This window comes from Ostrinia nubilalis, chromosome 5 (genome assembly GCF_963855985.1).
Source record: "Ostrinia nubilalis chromosome 5, ilOstNubi1.1, whole genome shotgun sequence".
NCBI lineage: Eukaryota > Metazoa > Arthropoda > Insecta > Lepidoptera > Crambidae > Ostrinia > Ostrinia nubilalis.
In genome coordinates, this window is record NC_087092.1 from 3,600,134 (window position 1) to 3,617,123 (window position 16,990).

Here is a 16,990-nt window from a genome sequence, read left to right on the forward strand (position 1 = left end):
AACATGTCAAAAATCTGAACCAGCGATCCGGTATTGACAGTGGCGCCCCACTGTCAATGTCATCGACAGGACAGTCCAGTATTTTGGAACTATAAAGGCCTATCGATTGGCAATTTTTAAAATTCGATTTTCCGGAAAAAATCCCTATGTCCACTTTATTGCCATTTCGATCCACTGTGTCGCGCCTCAAAAAAAATTTTTTTTAATATTAATCTAATTTGTATTTTTATGAATAAAAACTTGTCAGTGTTCATTGTTTTTTTATTATTACCTACTTTTTTTATAATTCAGTTCGCCACAGAACAAGGCCTCGCGAAATCTGTCTTGCCCACATCAAATTTAGGTCTTGCCCCGCCACTGCCAACCGGTCAACATGGAAAACATTGGAGGAGGCCTATGTTCGCCAGTAGACGTCCTATGGCTAAAAGGATGATGATCATGAAGAAATTGACATCCAAAACATAATCATGTAGTATTTTATGTTATGTTACACACTTAAAATAATTATACTACTTCCTATTTTCCTGTTTTTGGTACTCGATAGGTCCCGGTCTTTGTCCAGCAGTGGACGTCACTTGGCTGAAAAAGTATTTAACTTTCTGGCTCAAACGATGAACTTCCTATTCCCTACAAGGCTCAATTTTTTTTTAGTGCGCGACAAAAATATATTGGTTGTAATTAGTGATGAGAAGATAGGAAAAACTTATAAAAATAAAAATAAAATCATATTTTACTGAAAAATCAACTTTTTATTTTAGTTCCACATACGGTACCCTGAGCCTTAACTATAATTTTTGGTATTAATAATTAAAATTATTATTCTTAATAAAATGAAATAACTATTATCTATTTCACTTTTTTATATTATTACAATTTATAATAAACATAATCATATGAATAATATCATAAATTTGTTATTTTTTATTGATGAAAAGATCTAAAACAATAATTAGTTATTATATTTATTTAGGAAAAGTTCTACGTGACATTTGAGATAAGGACGTTTTACTTTGGAACCAGGATATTTGCATCGTTGTCTTTTTTCACCCCAAATAGGAAATGCTCAAACCCATCACGACTGACATCACGAGGAGGTAGTATTGATGTACTTGGCTCCAGGTCACCCAAAGGGCGATGGAGCGTGCTATACTCGGAGTTTCCCTGCGTGATCGAATCAGAAATGAGGAGATCCGTAGGAGAACCCGAGTGACTGACATAGCCCGCAGAATCGCTAAAATCAAGTGGCAGTACGCGGGGCACATAGCTCGTAGAGCTGATGGCCACTGGGGCAGGAAAGTTCTTGAGTGGCGACCATGAGCCGGTAGACAAAGCGAGGGTAGCCTCCCACTAGGTGGACCGACGATCTGGTGAAGGTCGCGGGAGGTACCTGGATGCGAGCAGCACAGGACCGGTCTTCGTGGAAATTCTTGGGGGAGGTCTTTGTCCAGCAGTGTAGTCCAGAGTGTAAAAAGTTTTGGATGGACTGATATTTTTCGATGTCATCATCACTTCCACATCACTCCCAGAATGAATATTTAAGAAACCCTCAATTTCTCCATTACGCAATCTTCTTCGCGACATTATCTGCAATAAAATCAAAATATTCATATGGTAAGTTGTCGTAAGTACGTAAGTAAAAACGGACACTAAAGCTCAACGTACCGTATGTGGAACTACAATAAAAATGTGATTTACTAATACGTTTACTATTGTAATAAAAAATACAACTTACCTCTGCAAAATATACACTTCTTTATAACACAGAGTATTTTTTTTCTAATCAAAACTGTTCAATAACTATTTTTCATTTATTTTTGAATTTAGACAAACGACTAACTTGTCACTTTCATTCAAATTTCACACTTAGTGCACTACAACCAAAATACGAACGACATCTTTAGGTAAAACTTCGTATTACTACATTGCTAAATGTCAGTAGCTTCTAATAAGATGCAAAAGATGTCGCTACTAATTGTTTTATAGCTATAGGAACGATTAAAGTCGGTGTTCCACAAATGGAACTGGGTGCCTTGTAGGGTTAAGACCAAAAGCAAAAGAAACTACAGAAATCTACTCGTTGTGTTACATTTTTAAATCAACAAATCAACTTAATTGCCACAAATAAAGCAATTTTATCATTTCCTCCACAATAAAGTCAAACGTTTGATTGCATTGGTTACGTAACTGCAATAATTGATCTTGATTCATTGCATAAAAGTTCGGTCTAGACACAGCCCAGTCCACTTTCTAGATCGACTATGAGCTGGATAGAGCCATTAAGCCATAAAATAGTGCATTGTAGTCACGGACGATTATACGTGCCGACAAGCTGTTAGATTGTATCTTAGTGAATCACCTGTGTAACATCGATATCGAGATATTGTCGATAAAAGTGAAAACTAAGTTGAAATTCCGTAGGACGTAGGTAGAGTTTTATCTGATAGTTTGCTGTGGTATACTCGTATGTGTACGTATTTATTAAAAGTTCTTAGTATTTTTAATGTGGTGGTAATCTGATGGTGTGTGTGTTTTGGCCACTAGAAACCTTACTAAACCTTTGTATCATCCGGGAAATTGGCCCAAAGTAATCAGAAAAATATGGGTGCAAAACAGTCTATTAAAGTTTACTTAGAGAAAGAGATAAATGTAGATCCGATTTCAGTGATGGTTTAAAAACTGATCTTTTTAAACTACGCTTCTAAATTCTCCTAACTTTTCTCACGACCCAAAACGGGACATTAACGGTATGCATTTAAAGTCTACCTAAAGTTGCATATCGACTTAAGGAACCAAAGCTCGTCGGAATAAAGATTATAAACGTGTCAAAAGCGTAAGCGGAATAAGTGGCCCAAAACGACTGGATGGGATCGTGACTAGATCGTTGTATTAACATATTAACACTGGACTGACGAGAACCTTTAAAACCGAACTGCCCTATAATAGTTCAAAGACCGTATTTATCAACTGTCGGCAAAAATTCTTCTTATTGTTAATTAATTTAAAAAATGAAATATGTCCATTGCACATTTTAATATCTAACCTTCTTTATTAATTTTTTAAGTAACTTTCTTTCTCTTACTTGATTATGTGGTATGATATTTCATTCATCACCTTCGATGACTTCCCATTACATTTCTTCGATGATGACATTAAATTTTACGATTGATTAATAAAAACGAGCAATCATCGAATAAATCCATCGACTCGTGCCCCATCACTGGTCGTTTCATTTACTGCTCATTTTATTGTCTTTGTCTAAATGTCTCTATCGAAGCCTGAGCTAAGTTCGGGGTCAAAGGCTGGTTTAGATACTAAATCGCTTTTTATAGTGTCAGATATTTCACGTGGACTTTAATTGGAGGTACAGTTAGGATCGATTTATTGACATTAGTAAATAATAAATTACTGTATTAGCATTACACAGTTGTTTTCTAATTAATGTTTTTGTTTCTTTGAAAGAGAATTTATACTTGGCCAACTTTTAGCTTGGTTCATGGGCCAAGTCGCCGGATTTAACTTTTAAATATTTTTTTCTTTCGGCAACTGGGCCCACCCTTAAATTCTAGAGTAGATTTTTGTTGATTTGGTGTTCAATTTATTAATAAAAAACATAATAAACAAGGACCTAGCTAAAAGTGATCCAAGTCGCTGGAAGACCAATCATTTTACATAACTTTGTTATTTGCCTTGTATTATGAGACTACACAAACCAATATAATATGATAATACCAGGTCACTATGATTTCCTGGCATAAATAAAAAGAGCTCAATGTTTCCTGTATAGATTTAGAAAACATTTCCTCTTTTCTATGTAAATTGACTGATACATTGTATGATCCAAGTGCTATTTTATTAATTCAATCCGGTTCTAACTACCGTCAATTCGGATCAGTTTCAGGATTCGAATATCGGTTTAATTTTATGCAAATCGATTGGCGACAATTTTCCGGGTGACATCGACGTCGGGATCGAGTAACTCAGGCTCACGTCGCCGGCGACGCTAATGCTGCGCGTGCGCATTTGACTTAGGGCTGTGCTAAATGAAAATCTTACTAATCTATAATATATAAAGCTCGATTCCTACTCACTCACTCACTGACTGATCAGGGGTATTTTTAGGGTATTTAGCGGGGAGAGGGGTAAAATTGTTAGTGTTTGTTTTTAACTAGATTTTTTGACTGACAGCTTTACTGGATTTTTTGAACCAAAAAACAATATGGCGGCATTTTTTGAGACAACAACTTTTTTGTTTTTCATCCTGAATTTTTTCTTTTTTGAGAGTTTGTTGGGGTTGCCAAGGTGTGTTAAAAAAATTGAGAAAAAAATGGAAAAACAAAATGGCCGCGCCGCCATCTTGGATTGAAAACGCGTTTTCAGGGGTGTTTTTGGGGAGGTGTCATTCCGAAATGCGCAATTGTTTTTGAAAATTTCTTTTGAGTTCTTGTGACATGTATAGTCTTCTTAAGAGCCCCATTCACAGATTATCAAAAAACAAGATGGCGGCTGAGCCGTCGGCCATTTTGTTGCGAGCATAAAAATTGTCAAAGTTTGACAGCAATTTTCGGGTAGATGGCGACACCGGAGTGGGGTACAATGTTCCGGGCGATTGTTGGTCTGTTATTCGAGTGTTGCCATGAATCGGAAAAAACTACCATTTTGGTAGAAAATTTTCCACCACGGCCCCGGATAGTAGAAAATGGAAATTTCCAAAAATTCCAAAAACTTGGTATGCAGTCTGGTGACATTTGGGGACCCGAATGACATTTCACCATTTTTATAAAAAAAGTCTGGCAACACTGAAAGTTATGGGGAAAAGTTTTTTTTGCGACATGGGTGTCTTTAAAGTTAGTGACGGACAGAAACAATTATGGCAGAAAAAAAATAAAAATGACGTTTGGTCGCATATACGACCCAGATTATGGGAAAAATCCGAAATGTCAGAAAATCAAGATGGCGGCGGCGTGGGCGGCCATTTTGTAAAAAGTTGAAAATTTCGAAATTTTGGAATTCATTTTTCGAGTAGTTGGCAACATTTTGGAAAGTCGAGTTGTATGAGGCGGTTGTGTGTCTTGTCGAGATGTTTCGCTTGGGTGAAGAAATTTCCCCAGTGTTGCCACACTTTGGGAGATTTGGTCCAAAAATGTCGAAAGTAGAAATAACGACTTCCGGTCAAAAATTTGGATGACGCCTCCTGCAAAGGGGTCGTGCAAATGTCATTTGACCATTTTCATCTCGATCACCTGGCAACACTGGGAGCTACTAGGAAAAGTATTTTTTTCGACATGGGTGTCTTTAAAGTTAAGGACGGACAGAAGGAGATATGGCAGAATAAAACCAAAAATGGGGTTTGGTCGGTTATACGACCCAGACTATGGGAAAAATCCGAAATCATAGAAAATCAAGATGGCGACCGAGTGAGCGGCCATTTTGTAAAAAGTTTCAGATTTCTGATTTTTCAAATGCATTTTTCGGGCAGTTGGCAACATTTGGGAAAGTCAGGTTGTATGGGGCGATTACGTGATTTGTCAAGGAGTATCGTTTGGGAAAACAAAAATTTCCAGTGTTGCCATACTTTGAGAGTTTTGGTCCAAAAATGTAAAAAATGGAAATACCGACTTCCGGTCAGAAATTTGGATGACGCCTCCTGCAAATAGGTCAAACTAATGACATTTGACTATTTTTATCTCGATCACCTGGCAACACTGGGAGTTAGGGGAACTCAAAGTTTTGGGACATCGGAGGAATAAGGAATTGTAGAAACAAATGAATTCGGGATAGGGTGAAGTTAGAAAAAAAGTAAAAATGGGGTTCGGCGCGGAAAATGGTCCAGATTAAGGCAAAAATGCAAAATTTTGGAAATCCAAGATGGCCGCCAAGCGTTCACCCGTTTTCCTAAAGGGACTAAATTCTCCATACAAATTGTATGCAGGGGGGCTCAGCTAACGTAGAAAAAGGCGAGGCCGAAGGCCGAGCGATAGTTTAAAGCCCAAGAGTCGCCATACATTAAATTTTAATGCGTCAAAAAAGGACTAGAGTCCAGTGACAGACAGAAAGGCGAGGCCGAAGGCCGAGCCATAGTTCAAATCCCGACAGTCGCCATAGATTTACTTGTGTTGCGTCAAAAAAGCAAAAGAGCCTTGCGACAAACGATAAACGCCCCCTGTAATTTTTGCGAGGCCGAAGGCCGAGCTCCGAATGCGAGGCCGCAGGCCGAGCGCCGCGTAGGGCGAAGCCCGGAGCGGCCAGCATCGCAGATCTAGCTTTTGTAGCCCGCGTAGCGGGCGACCAAAGCTAGTCTATAATATATAAAGCTCGATTACCACTGACTGACTCACTCACTGATCAGGGGTATTTTTGGGGTATTTAGAGGGGAGAGGGGTAAAATTGTTGGTGTTTATTTTAAACTAGATTTTTTGACACCCAGGTTTTTTAGATTTTTTGAACCAAAAAACAAAATGGCGGCATTTTTTGAGACAACAACTTTTTTGTTTTTCATCCTGAATTTTTTCCTTTTTGGGAGTTTATTTTGGTTGCCAAGATGTGTTAAAAAAATTGAGAAAAAATTAAAAAAACAAAATGGCCGCGCCGCCATCTTGGATTGAAAATGCGATTTCGAGGTGTTTTTAGGGAGGTGTCACTCCGAGATGCGCAATTGTTTTTGAAAATTTCTTTTGGGTGTTTGTGACATGTATAGTCTTCTTTAGAGCCACATGCACAGATTATCAAAAAACAAGATGGCGGCTGAGCTGTCGGCCATTTTGTTGCGATCAAAAAATTCCCAAATTTTGACACGAATTTTCCGGTAGATGGCGACACCGGAGTGGGGTACAATGTTCCGGGCGATTGTTGGTCTGTTTCTCGAGTGTTGCCATAAATTGGAAAAAACTACCATTTTGGTAGAAAATTTTCCACCACGGCCCCGGATAGTAGAAAATGGAAATTTCCAAAAATTCCAAAAACTTGGTATGCAGTTTGGTGACGTTTGGGGACCCGAATGACATTTTACCATTTTTATCAAAAAAGTCTGGCAACACTGAAAGTTATGGGGAAAAGTTTTTTTTGCGACATGGGTGACTTTAAAGTTAGTGACAGACAGAAAGAATTGTGGCAGAAAAAAAATAAAAATGACGTTTGGTTTGATATACGACCCAGATTATGGGAAAAATCCGAAATGTCAGAAAATCAAGATGGCGGCGGCGTGGGCGGCCATTTTGTAAAAAGTTGAAAATTTCGAAATTTTGGAACTCTTTTTTCGAGTAGTTGGCAACACTTTAGAAAGTCGAGTTGTATGAGGCGGTTGTGTGTCCTGTCGAGAGGTTTCGCTTGGGTGAAGAAATTTCTCCAGTGTTGCCATACCTTAGGAGATTTGGTCCAAAAATGTCGAAAGTAGAAATAACGACTTCCGGTCAAAAATTTGGACGACGCCTCCTGCAAAGGGGTCGTGCAAATGACATTTGACCATTTTCATCTCGATCACCTGGCAACACTGGGAGTTACGGGGAAAAGTATTTTTTTCGACATGGGTGTCTTTAAAGTTAAGGACGGACAGAAGGAGATGTGGCAGAAAAAATCCAAAAATGTGGTTTGGTCGGTTATACGATCCAGACTATGGGAAAAATCCGAAATGTCAGAAAATCAAGATGGCGACCGAGTAAGCGGCCATTTTGTAAAAAGTTTCAGATTTTTCATTTTTCAAATGCATTTTTCGGGCAGTTGGCAACATTTGGGAAAGTCGAGTTGTATGGGGCGATTACGTAGTTTGTCAAGGAGTATCGTTTGGGAAAACTAAAATTTCCAGTGTTGCCATACTTTGAGAGTTTTGGTCCAAAAATGTAAAAAATGGAAATAACGACTTTCGGTCAGAAATTTGGATGACGCCTCCTGCAAATAGGTCAAACTAATGACATTTGACCATTTTCAACTCGATCACCTGGCAACACTGGGAGTTACAGGAACTCAAAGTTTTGGGACAACGGAGGAATGAGGAATTGTAGAAACAAATGAATTCGGGATTGGGTAAAGTTAGAAAAAAAGTAAAAATGGGGTTCGGCGCGGAAAATGGTCCAGATTAAGGCAAAAATGCAAAATTTTGGAAATCCAAGATGGCCGCCAAGCGTTCACCCGTTTTCCTAAAGGGACTAAATTCTCCATACAAATTGTATGCAGGGGGGCTTAGCTAACGTAGAAAAAGGCGAGGACGGACAGAAGGAGATTTGGCAGGAAAAAACTAAAAATGGAGTTTAGTCGGTTATACGACCCAGATTATGGGAAAAATCTGAAATGTCAGAAAATCAAGATGGCGGCTGAGCGGGCGGCCATTTTGTAAAATGTTTCAGTTTTCTGATTTTTCAAATGCATTTTTCGGGCAGTTGGCAACATTTGCTAAAGTCGAGTTGTTTGGGGCGATTTCGTAGTTTGTTAAGGAGTGTCGTTTAGAAAAACAACAATTTCCAGTGTTGCCATACTTTGAGAGATTTGATCCAAAAATGAAAAAAATTGAAATAACGACTTTCGGTCAAAAATTTGGATGACGCCTCCTGCAAATAGATCAAACTAATGACATTTGACCATTTTCATCTCGATCACCTGGCAACACTGGGAATTACGGGAACACAAAATTTTGTGACATGGGTGTTTTTAAGGCGTTGCTCCTCGGGACTGGGTGAGGATAGAAAAAAAGTAAAAATGGGGTTCGGCGCGGAAAATGGTCCAGATTAAGGGAAAAATGCAAAATTTTAAAAATCCAAGATGGCCGCCATATTTTCAGCCGTTTTCGTAATTGAACTAATCTCTCCATACAAATTGTATGCTTAGCACGATTACTACTCAATGACTGACTCACTGATCATGGCCATTTTTGGGGGGTTTAGAGAGGAGGAGGGTACGAGTAACAGCACTTGTTTCGAACTAGATTTTTCAACACGCAGCTTATCAGATTTTTTGGACTAAAAAACAAAATGGCGGCCCGTTTTGACACACCAACTTTTTCATTTTTCGTCCTGATTTTTTTATTTTTTGGGGGCCGGTTGAAGTTGTCATTTGGTGTTCGAAAATGTGAGAAAAAAACGGAAAAACAAAATGGCCGCGCCGCCATCTTGGATTGAAAATTAGATTTCAGGGGTGTGTTTAGGGAGTTGTCATTCTGAGTTGCGCAATGGTTTTTGAAAATTTCTTTTGAATATTTGTGACATGTATAGTCTTCTTAAGAGCCACATTCACAGATTATCAAAAAACAAGATGGCGGCTGAGCCGTCGGCCATTTTGTTGCGATTATGAAATTCCATAAAGTTTCACACCAATTTTCCGGTAGATGGCGACACCGGAGTAGGGTACAATGTTCCGAGCGATTGTTGGTCTGTGCCTCGAGTATTGCTATGAATCGGAAAAAACTGCCATTTTGGTAGAAATTTTTCCATCACGGCCTCGGATAGTAGAAAATGGAAATTTCTAGAAATTCCAAAAAGTAGGTATGCAGTTTGGTGACGATTGGGGACCCGAATGACATTTCACTATTTTTATCAAAAAAGTCTGGCAACACTGAAAGTTACGGGGAAAACAAATTTTCGCGACATGTCTGACTTTAAAGTTAAGGACAGACAGAAGGAGTTGTGGCAGAAAAAAACTAAAAATGAGGTTTTGTCGGATATGCGATCTAAATTATGGGAAAAATCCGCAATGTAAAAAAATCAAGATGGCGGCTGAGCGGGCGGCCATTTTGTAAAAAGTTGAAAATTTCGAAATTTAGGAATTAATTTTTCGAGTAGTTGGCAACATTTTGGAAAGCCGAGTTGTATGAGGCGGTTGTGTGTCTTGTCAAGAGGTGTCGCTTGGGTGACAAAATTTCTCCAGTGTTGCCATACTTTGAGAGATTTGGTCCAAAAAACTGGTAGAAATAACGACTTCCGGTCAAAAATTTGGATGACGCCTTCTGCAAAGGGGTCGTGCAAATGACATTTGACCATTTTCATCTCGATCACCTGGCAACACTGGAAGTTATGGGGAAAAGTATTTTTTGCGACATGGGTGTCTTTAAAGTTAAGGACGGACAGAAGGAGTTATGGCAGAAAAAGTCTGAAAATGGGGTTTAGTCGGTTATACGACCCACATTATAGGAAAAATCCGAAATATCAGAAAATCAAAATGGCGACCGAGTGCGCGGCCATTTTGTAAAAAGTTTCAGATTTTTTATTTTTCCAATGCTTTTTTCAGGTAGTTGGTAACATCTGGGAAAGTCGAATTGTATGTGTGTTTTGTCAAGAGGTGTCGCTTGGGTAAAGAAGTTTCACCAGTGTTGCCATATTTTGGGAGATTTGGTCAAAAAAAATTTAAAAAATGCAAATAATGAGTTCCGGTCAAAAATTTGAACGTGAACTCGTGCAAAGTAATCCTAAAAAGGTTATTTGACCATTTTCTTCTCGATCACCTGGCAACACTGGAAGCTATGAGAAAGAGTATTTATTGCGACATGGGTAGGTATCTTTATAGTTAAGGAACGGACAGATGGAGATATGGCAGAAAAAATCTAAAAATGGTGTTTGGTCAGTTAAATGACCCTAATTATTAGAAAAATAAAAAATCATGGCAAATCAAGATGGCGGCGGAGCAAGCGGCCAACTGGTAAAAAGTTTCATTTTTCTGATTTTTAAAATGCATTATTAGGGTAGTTGGCAATATTCGCGAAAATTGGGTTGTATGAGGCGTTCATGTGTCTTGTCAAGAGGTATCGCTTGGGTAAAGAAATTTTTGCAATGTTGCCATATTGTTGGAGATTTGATCCTTATATTTTATGAAAGAAATGGAAATAATGATTTCCGGTGATGATTTTTTTTACTGAAACGTGTGCAAATAAGTGAAACAAATGACATTTGACCATTTTTATCTCGATGACCTGGCAACACTTGGAGTTACGGGATTACACAATTTTTGGACATGAGGTTTTTAAGGCATTGCTGTTCGGAACTCGGTAAACTTAGAGAAAAAGTAAAAATGGGGTTCGGTGCGGAAAGTAGTCCAGATCAAAGAAAAAATACAAAATTTTGAAAATCCAAGATGGCCGCCAAGCTGTCAATCGCTTTCGTAACCGAACTAAATTCTCGATACAAATTATATACAGGAGCTTACTAAGGCGAGACCCAAGGCCGAACGATAGTTCAAAGAACGAAAATCGCCACACTGAAAACCAACGTCGTGGCCTCCCTCACCGGGGGCCACGGCATATGCTGAGTGGGGTCCCGTTGCGATGGACATCGCTGTGCGACAGGGTGGCACTGCTCAGTTTACTTTCACTTTCATTGTATGTTTTATGTCACCTATGTCTTATTTACTTTTTTTTCTATTATTTACATCTTTTGTCTTCTGTGATGTCCATGGCAATAAATGTTTCTTTCTTTCTTTCTTTCCATACATTTAATTTTAATATTTAAGACAGGACTGCAGCCCAGTGTTATAAGAATATTACTTGCGCATATAGCAGCTATTTCCACAAAGTTTTATTGCTATCTATAAATAAATATCAGTTAGGAGAAAAATTTCGAATGGAAAATGTCCACAGGAAATTAAATCGATTTCTTAAAAAATTTTAGTATTGTTAGTTAGGAGGTATTGCCACTTTACCATTTACCATTGGTATGTATTCTAATCATGCCGACAAAGTAATAAAACAAAATTTTTAAAAATATTTTTTAGGGTAGCTTCCCTATATAAAGTGGGGATTTTTTTTTCATCTTCTACCCCATTTGTGGGGTATCGTTGGATAGGTCTTTTATAATGGCTTAGGGGTTTCTAAGACTATTTTTTTATTTAAACGGTTCCCGTTTGCAAAATATTAAAGTACCTAGCACTTTATTGAAGCCAATTTTTGTTCGAGTAACTTAGGGCGTCCCCCCATTAAAAGTGTTAAGATGAAGTACTAATTGCTTGCTTCAGAAATATATTGCGGTAACGACGGGCAACTACGAAACCCTACACTGCGCGTGGCACGACACGCACTTGGTTAACTGGTTTATATCTATAGATTAGAGGGCAGTGCGTTTAATTACACTAAGGGTAGTTTCACAGGACGACTCCGGAGGTACCAGTGGCGAGTGGTGGAGGCTGTCTAGGCATAGTGACTGCGACATTGGGTAGCATGGTCATTTGCCAACCGGATGACACTAGCATTGACGGGCTACGGGTCATAATACCGCTCCAGAAAGCCCACTTAGGTAGGTAACGACCATTTTCTGCCGGCTGTAGTCTTCCACATGACCAATCGACTTCTTCATCCCCTGCCCTTTTAATAGGCCTCGAACAGTGGCCACCAGGACAATACATTCATGCCGCACACTGAAAGCCGAAAACGTAATGACGTTTTCCTTGTGTGAGACCGAATAGGGACCGCTGACGAATGTTTGAGGCACACGCCAATACTCCTGGTAATGTCCCGCGTTCTCAACTCATATAATCCTACCCATCTGGCAGAGTGATAAGCCCCACCACATGGGAGCAGCCCTTGTGGGTAGTTATATTCTACACATTTTTATAGATTTTAATTCTTATTATTTCTAAAGCAATAATCAGTAACTTGTACATACATAGGTTATACAGGGTGGAAACGATAAGTGATCTCATTCGATTATTTCTAAACTATACAAGATATCGAAAAGCTGGTTACTGATCCTGAAAGTGCTTCACTAGCTCTATCCAACGGTACCAATAATAGGTTACAGAATTAACTGGATCTATCAAAAAATTAAATGTTTCCAGCCTCCATACTAAATGTATGCCAGCCAAACAATATTGAAAGTATTAATTTTTTTTATTAAATAATAAACACTTAAAATGAACTCGTAAATTGCATTCTTATTCAAAATGATTCTTTGAAAACATTGGTTTAAGGCTTTACTTGCTATAATATTATCAAGACATGAGTGCCATGCCTGTTTCTGTACTAAATGTATCAAAAATCAAAATCAAAATCAAAAGTATTTATTCAGTTTAGACCACAAGTGGCACTTATGAACGTCAAAATTATTATAGAAAATAATAAAAAAGAAAGCTGGAAACATAGAATTTTCGGATAGATCCAGTTTATTCTGTAACCTATTATTGGTACCGTTTGAAAGAGCTTGTGAAGCACTTTCAGATTCAGTAATCAGTTTTTCGATATCTTGTATAGTTTAGAAATAATCGAGTGAGATCACTTAACGTTTCCACCCTGTATAGGTACTTGTGCGAGGCAACGAGCGCGCATTATGAAATAACTAGCGGCCTCCCGCGACTTCGTACGCGTGGATCCCGTTTTACCCCCTTTACCGAAATTTCTTTCAACCATCTCACTAACTTTTGTGTGTTATAAATTGTAGTTATTAATTAAATAAATAAATATTATTGGATATACAGGGTGGAATTTTGTAATGCCACCTAGAGGGAAAGTTTTTTTTATGCTAGACAAGGCAGGTATTTGACCGCAATCGCACCTGGTGTTAAGTGAGATGCAGTCTAGGATGGTAGTTACATATCAGTAAGTACTCATAATACTAAGATAGAAAATTTTACTGAAAGAAAACATTTCTTTGTTTTTGAAAAGAAAGAGAACTGCATTGAAAGATTTTCGAAAATTGTCTACCATACCATACAATGTATTCTGTACATAAATAAAATAATTTAAGATTTCATGGTTTTCATTTCATTTGATTTATCAAGTTTGTTAAAGAGATTTCATCCTTATACTTAACCCTAACAATTGATGCAATAAAAGTACAGGTTGTAATTTTTAATAGATTTCAGTTGGTTTGATTCTGGGTGTGGCAAGAAAATGTTTGTAAATCTTTGAATGTAGTTCTATTTCTTTTCAAAAATAAAGGAATGTTTTCTTTGAGAAAAAGGTTCTATCTACAATATTAAAAGTACTTTCCCTCTAGGTGGCATTATAAAATTCCACCCTGTATTGCGCCATCCAGTCCCAAAATAATTTTTAAAAATATAAAGAACAGGACTTACTAAAGTACTTACTCGTATTATTATGACATTTGTTGAAACTAAATGTGGTAAGTATTGCCTACTTACTACTAAATTAAGTTAGTAGTACTTCATTACACAAAGAAAACATCTCTAAGAATAAATCTGGATATGAAAAACCTACACACAGCAAAATTCTAACAGTAAGAAGGATAAAAGTATTTACTTAATAATTTATTTGATGCATTTAGCTGCATACCATGCCTGTAAAAGTAAGATTTTATGCACAAGAGCCAAACAAACAAGTTTAAGCTTGTAAAGAACTTCCAAACCTATTATTATGTAGAATAAGTTCTTAAAAGTGACATAGTATTTAAAAGTTTTCATCTATTTTTATTTATGAAAATAGCCTTGTCTCCGTCTGTATCATTACCATCAAAATATTACTATTATCTTGAACTCCATTAACATTGATGATTGATTGATACTTTATTATAGTATATTTAGGTACTTAGTTCAGTTGATAACATTCCTATATCATTTTTATCTCAACTTATTAGATATTTAATATTAATTAAAACCCAATGAATTTTAAAACACTCATTTATTAAGAAGGCTTATTTAAAGATAATAATCAATTTATTTTCAATTAAATATTTTGGAATTATGAACAGTTTACTTTGGTTTGTTAAGATTTTATTAATTTTCATTAAATATTGGTTTTCCGGGACAAGTTGTACATCATTATTGATCACTTTAACATCTGAAAAGTAAAATATATAACTTTAATTAAATGGATAGATATTGTGCTTACATTTTGTTGTAAACATTAAGGCTCAGTTGCATTACCTAACTTTGACCGTTACTTTAACGATAACTGGTGTTTTCTGAATGAAGTTTGATAGATTTTTGATGTTTGTTAAAGTAAGATGGTGCAACCCAGCCTTATAGTTAAACAATTTCATCAAAACTGTACAATACTTTTAGAGTGCAAGAGTAAAAAACATTCATCCTCAAAAACTTTGACCTCTTAAATATTATTGAATAATTAATAGTGCCATCAATTATCAAACGTTTCATAGTTATCATCAAGCATTACCTTACGCTGCAATCACCATTCTCTTTATTTTACACAGGCAAAATATGCATAGAGTTAACGTAACAGTATCACATTGAAAACTCAGATATTGTTGCAATATTGTACAAGGCTTCTGTTACTATTATTTTTAAGATCACTTGTTTCAGCTATAGATTATTTCTTTGAGATATGTATGTAAGTAACTATTCTTATTAATTTCATTCGAATTAAACAACACCAACCAAATCAAAACTAACTTTTGTTTGACAGTTTGGCAAGAGGGGGGGTGTAGGGACCATAGATTAGAGAGTGATAGGATGTTTCGTTCGGAAATTTAATCAAAAGATTTTGAAACGTCAAAGGACAAAAATGTGAATTTTAACCCGTGTAGCGCCCTTCTGTCAAATTTTGTTTTGTACGACTGAAAAATTAAGGTCTCTCGAAAGTAGGTAAAAGTGGAGCAGGCATAATTTACTTTTATCTTTATGAGATAAAAATAATAATTTTTTAACGTTGTGAATGTCATCATCATGTTTTAAAAAAAAAACTTCTATTATGGATCGATCGAAAAGCGAAATTTTGGACAGCGTTTTTTTTTCACAACTTCTATTTTTTAAATTCATAATGATAGGTTACGTCACACTATGGATCGAAATTGCGATTTATGGACATAGCGATATTTTTCATAATTTCTATTTGAAAAAAATACCTATCGTACGTTACGTTATTCTGATGAATATATGTCGTTAGATTTTCTTTAAAACCAATAGTTTGGTTGGAAAAAAATATTTTCCATTTTCGTTGTATGGAATGAAATAGCTTGTTGACTATAATCCTACACTATCAGCGCGCGCCTAAAGTTGCCCGTTCACAAGTTATGTGGTTCTGAAAAATGAAAAAAAAGTTAGTAAAAGTGACTTTTTTTGGAATATCTTTAAAGATTCAACGAAAATATAAAGATTCCATACGTTAACAATTTAAATTAACCTTAAATTACTGACAAATATTTAACTCATGTAACTCGACCTCTGTGGTTAATGCTCGCATTCGAATTTGGCGGGCTTTATTTTGTAACCGGCGTTTTTTCTAAATTCGACCTTATTGCCAGTCCGCCCATGGCCGCGACGCTTGATTATTACTCTCTCAATATTTCGATGTTTGGATATTGTTTTGACTGATATAAGCAAAGTTTTATGTACATTTCGTTGTGTTAAATTGACAATATACTTGTTGATGATTGAATTGTGCCTTCAACATTATTTCACGACCCCGAGACCAACTTAACAAGTATTACACTCATATTTTGGAACCTTGTAACTTCTGAACGGGCAACTTTGGGCGCGCGCTGATAGTTTAGGATTATAGTCAACAAGCCATAGGCTTAGTCGAAATCGATTACTTTAAGTTTCATTCCATACAACGAAAATGGAAAATATTTTTTTCCAGCCAAACTATTGATTTTAGAGAAAAACTTTTAACGACATTTATTCATCAGAATAACGTAAGTTACGTTCGATAAGTATTTTTTTCAAATAGAAATTATGAAAGAAAAAAATCAATATGTCCATAAATCGCTATTTCGATCTTTAGTACGTCTTACTGATTAATTAATGTCATTATCCCCTCAAGGATCAATAAGACCGGCGGCGGCTGCGCTGTTCATTACTTACAGTCATATAGATGAACCAATTTAAACTGAACCGTGTCACCGAACACATTGACAGGGGGGCGCCACCATCATTTCAACTATATAGTTTCCAACGTGGCAAAAATCGGAACCAGCGATTCGGTATTGATGGTGGTGGCACCCCCCTGTCACTGTCATGGGTGGGACAGTTCGTTTTAATTTATGTATATTATGTTACTTACCAGTTATTAATAATAATTACCGACAGTCGAGGTAAAAGTAAGAAAGTAATCACATTAATTTATCACTTACAAATATCTTAAAAGAGAACACCGGCTCGTGTACAG

The 16,990-nt window shown here is 36.8% G+C and overlaps 1 protein-coding gene and 1 long non-coding RNA gene across 2 annotated transcripts in view; one reads left to right on the plus strand and one right to left on the minus strand.

Annotated features, from left to right (window-relative positions):
• LOC135072118 (uncharacterized) overlaps positions 1-16,990 on the plus strand; it is a 357,723-nt gene that overhangs the window by 112,557 nt on the left and 228,176 nt on the right. The window lies entirely within an intron of this gene.
• On the minus strand, positions 14,526-15,263 carry LOC135072210 (uncharacterized). Its single transcript, XR_010257369.1, has 2 exons — positions 15,038-15,263; positions 14,526-14,701 (listed from the first exon to the last, which is right to left on the minus strand). It is a non-coding gene; the product is annotated as an uncharacterized LOC135072210 (long non-coding RNA).